This window comes from Somniosus microcephalus, chromosome 27, assembly GCF_052327205.1.
Source record: "Somniosus microcephalus isolate GS21.2 chromosome 27, FLI_Smic_1.0, whole genome shotgun sequence".
In the NCBI taxonomy this organism is placed as follows: domain Eukaryota; kingdom Metazoa; phylum Chordata; class Chondrichthyes; order Squaliformes; family Somniosidae; genus Somniosus; species Somniosus microcephalus.
The window spans coordinates 21,790,294-21,800,523 of record NC_141013.1 but is presented as its reverse complement, the minus strand read 5'-3'; the positions used below and the strand labels follow the sequence as shown (position 1 = coordinate 21,800,523).

At 46.5% G+C, this 10,230-nt stretch overlaps 1 protein-coding gene across 2 annotated transcripts in view; it reads left to right on the top strand.

Annotated features, from left to right (window-relative positions):
• Positions 1-1,875: 1,875 nt before the first annotated feature.
• Positions 1,876-10,230, top strand: part of LOC147100054 (WD repeat-containing protein 72-like) — a 281,840-nt gene continuing 273,485 nt past the window's right edge. Inside the window, exon 1 of one of the 2 annotated variants that reach the window (XM_085968672.1) lies at positions 1,876-2,095. The gene's annotated coding sequence lies outside the window, so the exon portion shown is untranslated. The remainder of the gene's footprint in view (positions 2,096-10,230) is intronic. The other variant, XM_085968671.1, reaches the window with a different exon arrangement.

Genomic DNA, 10,230 nt, shown 5'->3' with positions numbered 1-10,230 from the left:
TCCTTTAAGAAGCTGCTTAAAACCTACCTCGCCTGTCCTAATATCTCTTTATGTGGTTGCGTACGATCCTGTGAAGTGCCTTGAGATGTTTTACTAAGTTAAAGGCGCTATTTAAATGCAAGCTGTTGTATAATACAGAGGCGATTTTCCCCACTATGGTGCGGTCAGTTTTGTGATGCGAACGGTATCTTGTCTCTCCCCCTGTATGTAATCCTTTATATATTTCTCTCCACCATGGAGATCTTCCAGCTCTAGCCCCACAGTCAGCAACAATGAGCAGACACCGAAGGATTAATGGGGGGAAAATTCAGTATCGACCATTTTGGGGCACTAACTTTAGTATGCGGCGGTAATTAGCACCGGCGACCGCAAAATTGAGTTTTAGCGCCCCAAGAAGGAGGTGGTGCGCTAAATCAAGCGCTCCACTTCCTTCTTAGGGTGCCGACGTCAGAGAGCGGGGCAGAGACTTCAGCAGCGTTGCACACTGGGCCATGCAGCGCTGCCGCGTTCAAAGGCTCCTTTCCTCCCTTAAAGCGAAGTCTCCTACCTGGACCACCGAGGCAGCCGCGATCCCACGCGACCAGCCCGGCACTCAAGCAGCATGCCGGGCTGATTGATCGCAGGCAGGAACCCGCGGAAAAAAAATACAACAGGAAAGGTACGTTTTTTTTTCCACTTACCTCGGTCACCTCACCTTTAATCATCGCCCCCCCCGAAGCGGTCGCCCGCCCAATGCACGCCTCCTGCGGCTGTCGGTGTTTTTGACCGCCCCCGGGGGGCGCTAACTGGATCATCTTTTCTGGTCCTGAATACTGGAAGTGCCTGTGCTGAGAGGTTTCCATACTCTTCAGCAGGGCCTGAACGTTCGTGCCGACAACACAGCAATCATCCAGGGCTGGAAAAGGGTGTCGATCCACCGACTCCCAGTAAAGCTTCCCTGCTGAGTGTGAATACCAGAAATCGCAGGTCTCTATCGGGGAGGAGTAATCTCTCTGACATGAATCAGTCATTCATGAAAGAAAGACTTATGAAATAATACTGAGCGGCCTGCGGGTGGCGCTGTCCAGGGAGAGTATAAATACTCGAGCACGGGCCCAGCTTGCTCAGGACATTCTTAACAGGAACTAGTGAAGGACACAACTGGACCTCCATGTTGTAAAACAGTTGATCAAAGCTTTGTTTAGTGCTTAGACCAAGTGCCCAGTAGTTTTCTTACCTCACTCTCCACAATAAAGAATGTTTAATTCCAAACTGCTGCCCTCTACAATTAGATTCATTTAAAAGGTGCACCTGTCAGAGTCATAACGGCACAGAAGGAGGCCATTCGGCCCATCGAGTCCGTGCCGGCTCTCTGTAGAACAATCCAGTCAGTCCCATTCCCCCGCTCTATCCCCGTAACCCTGCAAGTTTATTTCCCTCAAGTGCCTATCCAGCCTCTCCTTGAAAACACTGAGCGTCTCCGCTTCCACCACTTCCGTCGGCAGCGAGTTCCGGGTCCTCACCACTGGCTGCGTAAAAAAATATCTTTAGATGTGAAAATGACTCTTGGTGGGATTGCATTTTTAATGATGAAAGTAAAATGTTGACATGCATGCTTCACCTTGCTCATCACTGGGACACACGTGATCACTAGTTTCACCCCTCGCTGAAGGCCAGAATCTCCTCGCAGATCCAATATTTACAATACATAATATGCTGCTGTTAATCTAGTTAAAACTTACCCACTGTTTTCATAGCACTGCCTGACAGTGTTTTGGTTGCAACAAATATTTTACAGAAATGTCCATACTTCTGCGAAGGGGACGCCAGCAATGCTGTGGCGTTTTCCAACAGCCTTGCGCAAATTCAAATCATTGAGCAGATGGTAGATGATTACACGAGACTCGAGCTGTTGGGAAAAGCCGCAGAACTGAACTCGGAGTCTGGAGATTGCTGGCAGTGGAGGTGCTTTCACCAACAGGTCCAGTGCGAGTGGGAGCCGGAGCAATCGTGAGGCGGGGAACCGGTTGTGCGTCTGCTCACCCGACTCATTGTGCAACGTTTCAGACCTTCGTCCACCGCTTGAGACAGCTCCTCCAACATCCTTTCTGTTCAGGTGAGTACCCGTGAGTTCGGTGTTCCACCACACCTCGGACTCGCCTTCCAATTTCCCCACCCTTTTTCAGGTAAAACATCTTCCCAATTGTTGCATGGGCACTTTTCCGGTTTAGGTGAAGGCCATCCCTTCTGCATAGTCCGGCCCCAAAAGTGGTCTCAGTGTCGTAGGGATCTGAAACCTCCTCGCCAGCAATAGCAAACTCCAGCCCTTCATGAATGGTGAAGTTGTGAAGGGCACCGCAGGCTATAACTATTTAAGAACATAAGACGATAGCAAAATACTGCAGATGTTTGAAATCCGAAATAACAACAGAAAATGCTGGAAAAACTCAGCAGGTCAGGCAACATCCTGAAGAAGGGTTCGACCGGAAACGTCAACTCAAATTTCTCTCCACGGATGTTGCCTGACCTGCTGAGTTTTTCCAGCATTTTCTGTTATTATAAGAACATAAGAAATAGTAGCAGGAGTCGGCCATACGGCCCCTCGAGCCTTTTTTGAGGATGTAAAATAGATAAGGGAGAACCAGTGGATGTGGTGTATTTGGACTTTCAGAAGGCTTTCGATAAGGTCCCGCATAAGAGATTAGAGTATAAAGTTAAGGCACGTGGGATTGGGGGCAAGGTATTGACTTGGATAGAGAACTGGTTGGCAGACAGAAAGCAAAAGAGTTGGAATAAACGGGTCTTTTTCCGAGTGGCAGGCAGTGACTAGTGGGGTACCGCAGGGATTGGTCCTAGGACCGCAGCTATTCACAATATATATTAATGATCTAGACGAGGGAACTAGATGTAATATCTCCAAGTCTGCAGACGACTCAAAGCTGGGTGGGCGTGTGTGCTGTGAGGAAGATGCCGAGAAACTCCAGTATGATTTGGACAGGTTGGGTGATTGGGCAGAAGCATGGCAAATACAACATAATGTGGATAAATGCGAGGTTATCCATTTTGGTGTCAAAAACAGGAAGGCAGATTATTATCTGAATGGCAATAGATTGGGAGAAGGGGAAGTGCAACGTGACCTGGGTGTCCTTGTGCACCAGTCGCTGAAGGTAAGCATGCAGGTGCAGCAGGCGGTTAAGAAGGCAAATGGTATGTTGGCCTTCATAGCAAGAGGGTTCAAGTACAGGAACAAGGATGTCTTGCTGCAGCTGTACAGGGCCTTGGTGAGACCACACCTTGAGTATTGTGTGCAGTTTTGGTCACCTTATCTGAGGAAGGATGTTCTTGCCATGGAGGGAGTGCAGCGAAGATTCACCAGGCTGATACCTGGGATGGCAGGAATGACGTATGAGGAAAGATTGGGTCGATTGGGCTTATACTCGCTGGAGTTTAGAAGAATGAGAGGGATCTCATTGAAACTTATAAAATTCTAACAGGACTAGACAGACTAGATGCAGGAAGGATGTTCCCGATGGTCGGGGAGTCCAGAACCAGGGGTCACAGTCTAAGGATAAGGGGTAAGCCATTTAGGACTGAGATGAGGAGGAATTTCTTCACCCAGAGAGCGGTGAACCTGTGGAATTCTCTGCCACAGAAGGCAGTGGAGGCCAATTCATTAAATATATTCAAGAAGGAGTTGGATATATTTCATAAGGCTAAAGGGATCAAGGGATATGGGGAGAAAGCAGGGACAGGGTACTGAATTTGGATGATCAGCCATGATCTCGTTGAATGGCGGAGCAGGCTCGAGGGGCCAAATGGCCTACTCCTGCTCCTATCTTCTATGTATCGATGCTCCACCATTCAATAAGATCATGGCTGATCTTCGACCTCAACTCCACTTCCCGCCCAATCTCCATATCCCTTGAGTCGCCTAGAGTCCAAAAATCTATCGATCTCAGCCTTGAATAAACTCAAAGACTCAGCATCCACAGCCCTCTGGGGCAGAGAATTCCAGCCTGGACATTTGTGACACACAATCTGGCGAATAGGGCAGCCCCCACTCCTGACCTGTCGAGGCAGCAAGAGCGGGCTTTATAACCCCGATGATCCTCTGGATGATCATTCTTGTACAGCTATGCAGCTAATTAAAGTGCCCACCTGCAGAAAAGGACAGGGAGCAATCTAGAGTAAAAATACTTCATTGGAGGAAAGCCAATTTCAGTGGGTTGAGAACGGATCTGGCCCGGGTAAATTGGAATCAAAGATTGGCAGGCAAAACTGTAATCGAACAACGGGCGGCCTTTAAAGAGGAGATGGTTCGGGTGCAGTCGAGGTGCATTCCCACGAGGTGGGGAAAGGTCGGCCAGCCAAAGTCAGCGTTCCCTGGATGCCGAAAGAGATAGAGAGTAAGATGAAGCAGAAAAAGGGCGCGTATGACAGATGAAAGGTTGAGAATATAAGTGAGAACCAGGCTGAATATAGAAAGTTCAGAGGGGAAGTGAAAAAGGAAATAAGAGGGGCAAAGAGAGAGTATGAGAATAGACTGGCAGCTAACATAAAAGGGAATTCAAAAGTCTTCTAACGGCATATAAATTGTAAATGGGTACTAAGAGGAGGGTTGGGGCCGATCAGGAACCAAAAAGGAGACCGACCCATGGAAGCAGAGGGCATAGCTGAGGTACTAAATGAGTACTTTGCATGTGTCTTTACCAAGGAAGAAGATGCTGCCAAAGTCATAGTGAAAGAGGAAGTAGTGGAGATACTGGATGGGATAAAAATTGATAAGGAGGTGGTACTAGAAAGACTGGCTGTACTTAAAGTAGATAAGTCACTAGGACCGGATGGGATGCATCCTAGGATGCTGAGGGAAGTTAAGGTGGAAATTGCGGAGGTACTCGCCATAATCTTCCAATGCTCCTTCGATATGGGGGTGGTGCCAGAGGACTGGAGAATTGCAAATGTTACGCCCTTGTTCAAAAAAGGGTGTAAGGATAAACACCAACTACAAACCAGTCAGTTTAACCTGGGTAGTGGGGAAGCTTTTAGAAACGATAATCCGGGACAAAATTAACAGTCACTTGGACAAGTGTGGATTAATTAAGGAAAACCAGCATGGAGTTGTTAAAGGCAAATTGTGTTTAACTAACTTGATTGAGTTTTTTGATGAGGCAACAGAGAGGGTTGATGAGGGCAATGCGGTTGATGTGGTGTACATGGACTTCCAAAAGATGTTTGATAAAGTGCCACATAATAGGCTTGCCAGCAAAGTTGAAGCCCATGGAATCAAAGGGACAGTGGCAGCATGGATACGAAATTGGCTAAGTGACAGGAATCAGAGAGTAGTGGTGAACGGTTGTTTTTTGGACTGGAGGAAGGTATACAGTGGTGTACCCCAGGGGTTGGTTGTAGGACTACTGCTTTTCTTGATATATATTAATGACTTGGACTTGGGTGTACAGGGCACAATTTCAAAATTTGCAGATGACACATGATGGGCTTTCAATAACCTCAAAACTAGAAGTTATAGACTTAAACAAGTTGGCTTTTAATCACTAAGATCAGAGCTAACATCTCAACATGCCGACTGGTTCACAGGAATGAGTCATACAGATCCTGGGATCTTTATGTAAGAGAAGTCAGGGGCGGAGCCAAGAGCCAAGACCTGGAACCTCCCAGGTTAGTCGGGAAAGAGGAAGTGAAACTATACACAGTGGGGGAGGGTAATATATATGAGTGCAAAACGAATACAGGATCAAGACAAACAGATTTCATTACAACACAAAACTTGGAAGTATAGTGAACAGTGAGGAGGATAGTGATAAACTTCAAGAGGACATGGACAGGCTGGTGGAATGGGCAGACGTGGCAGATGAAAATTAAAGCAAAAAAGTGCGAAGTGATACATTTTGGTAGGAAGAACGAGGAGAGGCAATATAAACTAAAGGGTACAATCCTAAAGGGGGTGCATGAACAGAGAGACCTGGGGGTATATGTGCACAAATCAGGTGGCAGGGCAGGTTCAGAAAGCGGTTAAAAAAGCATACGGGATCCTGGGCTTCATAAATAGAGGCATAGAGTACAAAAGCAAGGAAGTTATGATGAACCTTTATAAAATACTGGTTAGCCTCAACTGGAGTATTATGTCCAATTCTGGGCACCGCACTTTAGGAAGGATGTGAAGACCTTAGAGAGGGTGCAGAAAAGATTTACGAGAATGGTTCAAGGGATGAGGGACTTCAGTTACGTGGATAGACTGGAGAAGCTGGGATTGTTCTCCTTAGAGCAGGGAAGATTAAGAGGAGATTTGTTAGAGGCGTTCAAAATCATGATGGGTCTAGACAGAGTAGCTAGAGAGAAACTGTTCCCATTGGCGGAAGGGTCGAGAACCAGAGGACACAGATTTAAGGTGATTGGCAGAAGAACTAAAGGTGACATAAGAAAAAACTTTTTTACTCAGCGAGTGGTTAATTTCTGGAATGAACAGCCTGAAAGGGTGGTGGAGGCAGACTCAATCATGGCTCTCAAAAGGGAATTGGATAAGTACCTGAAGGAATAAAATTTGCAGGGCTACGGGGAAAGGGCAGGGGAGTGGGACTAGCTGAGGTGCTCTTGCAGCGAGCTGGCATGAGCTTGACGGGCCAAATGGCCGCCTTCTGTGCTGTAACCATTCTATGATTCGACCTGCTGCTGTTTGGGCCAATCTTATTGGAGTCGTTATCCATGGGAGCCGGGAGTAGGCTCTGTCACCTGGAAGCTATCTGTTGACATGAATTTCTTCGCTGAAAAGGTCAGGGAGGGCCAAAGGTTCAATGCGCTGTGACAACTTCCAGCATCTCTGGTGGCGGTATGTGGGATCCTCCATATGTTGTCACACATAATCTGTACTTTGAGGGAGTGGGAGCCCTTGCTGTTGAGGTGGTTATGGGTGTGTGGGGGGGACTCTTAAAGCAAGGTGAGTGTTAATGATTGCACCTTGAACCTTGGGGAAAGTCAGCAACTCAGTACAACTGGATGGCCCTATCTCGTTGCTGCCTTGCTGTTGTGTCAAAGATAATGAATTCCCCAGCTCTCCTGTAAAATGTGACAGTCACCTGATGATCGCATGCTCATAGTAATAGCTTGTGCCTGCCTTAAATGATCTTGTTCCACAAAAGTTGAGTACAGAGGTCACCTTCAGAGCCACAGAGAGAGCAGTATGGGGAGATGAGCATGGCTGCAGGTCGTCATACCATAGGCGACTGATCTGCCCCATTGCCTCTTTGGTGAAGTGTACAGTCCTTATACACACCTCCTCAGTAAGGGCTTCATATGACCTGTGCTGCCTCGGTGGGGGAGGGAATATCTGCTGGGCTGCATCCTCCTTAAATCCTGCCCGACTCTCCTTAGATTCATCCTGCGCTGCTCCTCCTCCATGATAATGACGGACAATGGTATATTCTCCATGGGGAATGCCACCGCTGCTGATGAGAAGGACTGGGGGTCGGGGTCGGAGTGGGGGTGAAAATCTGCCGGTGATCGGATTGTGTCTGCATCTGGTCGGAGAATGGCAAAAAAGCAATGGCAGCAAAAAAATGTCTCCCTGCTGCAGGAATCGCGAATGGATCTCCCCAGAATTTTCAGGCTCACAAACTCTTCACTTCCTTCCGCCTGTCTCGGTTGTTCCTGGAAACAGCTGGTGCCTTGTAATCCTCAGCCTAAAGTACCCTGATTGCATTACAAGTGTAACGGCTGAAGCTCAGTGCTGCAGTGCCAGTGGCCCTCATTAAATATATAATATATATTTTATATATATATATATATATATATATATAATATATATAAACCTTAGAGAGGGTACAGAGGAGATTTACCAGAATGGTACCAGGGGATGAGGGACATCAATAATGTGGAGAGCCTGGAGACGCTGGGGTTGTTCTCCTTCGAGCAGAGACGGTTAAGGGGAGATTTGATAGAGGTGTTCAAAATCATGAAGGGTTTTGCTAGAGTAAATAAGGAGAAACTGTTTCCACTGGCGTGAGGGTCGGTAACCAAAGGACACAGATTTAAGATAATTTGGCAAAAAAGAGGGGAGACGAGGAGAATTTTTTTTTTAACGTAGCGAGTTCTTGTGATCTGGATGCACTGCCTGAAACGACGGTGGAAGCAGATTCAGTAGCAGCTTTCAATAAGGAATTGGGTATGTATTTGAAAAGGGAAATTTTGCAGGGCGATTGGGGGAAAGTGCCGGGGAGTGGGACTAATTGGAGAGCTCTTTCAAAGAGCCGGCACAGGCACGATGGGCCGAATGGCCCCCTTCTGTGCTGTATGATTCTATGATTCACTCGGCAGGCGGATCATGGGAAGGGACAAAATGCACGACAGTACCCGGAGGAAGCAATGTTACGTTTGGAAACGGGTAAAAATAGCTTCTGCCTGATTTTTCCTGCCAGAAAAATTTACTTGCCTGTTTATGCACCAGAAATACACTGAAAATGGTGGGGAACTTCCCTCCTCGTCGTCTAGAAGGCAATATTTGAGACAAGTTAACAACATTTTGTTAAGAGGCTGGTTTGGTTGCTAGTGTCTGTCATGTTTGTATGCAAGATGTGATGGGACTGCCGTGTGATTTGTTGCAAATTATAAAATTTCCACATTATATCTTTTCATTTCAAATTTGTCAATGTTAACAAATTTAAACCAGTGAATTGTTGTCTAGCTTATTTTACCTTTGTGTGGCTGTGTATGTGTTTTGAACAAATCCACACAATCCTGCCTGAAAGCGTATTGTATTCATGACAAATTTAAACTGGCCTCTGTCCGCTGCTTTCTGGCAGGAAGTGTGCGACTTCAGAGAGGCAAATATATAGACCTTGTCTGCAGTACAAGTGCTATCTTCAAAAGCCAGCCTCTGTTTATATTAAGTATTTGAAGACAGATGCTTAACAGAACAAAATTGGCTTCATTAATTCTAAGACAACGCCTGCACATTTGCCACTGCGAGAAACAGACTCATCCATTGTCTGTAATAGACCTCCTATTGGACGGTATCCTGACGGGGAAACCAGAATTGTACCGAAATTCGCATAAAAACCTCGAGTTTGCTGCTCATCCTTAGTTCACTTGAAACCCGTATATCCAAGTCACTGTGGCGAGAAGGACTCTGGTGTCTAGGGCCCATGTTTTGCTTCATCTGAAGCTCTTTGGGGGGAAAAAAGCACTCTTAGTATTTGGAGGCATTTGTTCTGTGGGACTCAGAAAACAGTTGAATGTACCAGGAAAGTTAAATACCGTGTTGATATTTTTCTCTGCTGTTTTAAGGTGCTTCTGTGTATTAGACTGATGCCTTGACTGGGCACTTACAGGGAGCGCTGGCTGGGAAATTGAGGGCCGACAGGCCTTTGTGTTCTATCCATTTAAGCTAACGGTTTGGTACAATTGAGTGACTTGCTAGGCCACTTCGGAGGGCAGTTAAGAGTCAACCACATTGGTGTGGGACTGGAGTCACATATGGGCCAGACCGGATGAGGACGGCAGGTTTCCTTTCCCTAAAGGACATTAGTGAACCAGTTGGGTTTTTACAACAGCCTGACTGCTTCAAGGCCACTTTTACAGATGCCAGCACTTTATTCCAGATTTATTTCTTTGGGCCTGTGATTTCACGACCAGTGCTCCAGATAAACATTGCTCCTCACTTGAAGCACCCGACTGGGGAATCAGCCCTTGTATTTCTTTCTTGTAATAAACAATTCATGGTGCAGCCTGAAATATATCGGTTGTCAGCGTGGTATTTTTCTGCCTATTGGAGAGATCAGAAACGTACAGTGGGCAATCCCCACTGTATCTGGTATGACCCAGCAGTAAAAGCATAGATTGTTCACCTAAGGCACATTACATCTCATTCACTACATGCATAAAGCTAAGCTTCAGTCTATGACAGATGTGGGCTTGCTCATGAATGCTGGTGAGCATTGGTTAAGAGTGTTGGGAACAAGCTCGAACTGTAACAACTGGTAGCTGCTAAAGTGAGATAAATGTCACCTACAGACCAAATACGGGTTGTTCCAAATAAAAGTCAATTACCAGACGCAAACGGCAGTAAAAATGACTACAAGGTCCCAGAAAGGCAGGGGATTGAGAGGTGGAATTAGCTTGTCTGGCAGTGGAGAGCCGGTGCTATGATAGAGTTGAAATGCTCAGATTGTTGATAGATGAGGAAAAAGGCACAGTTTGAAACAGGCAAAGCAGCAGCCGCTTTATTGTCTTCTGAATCAA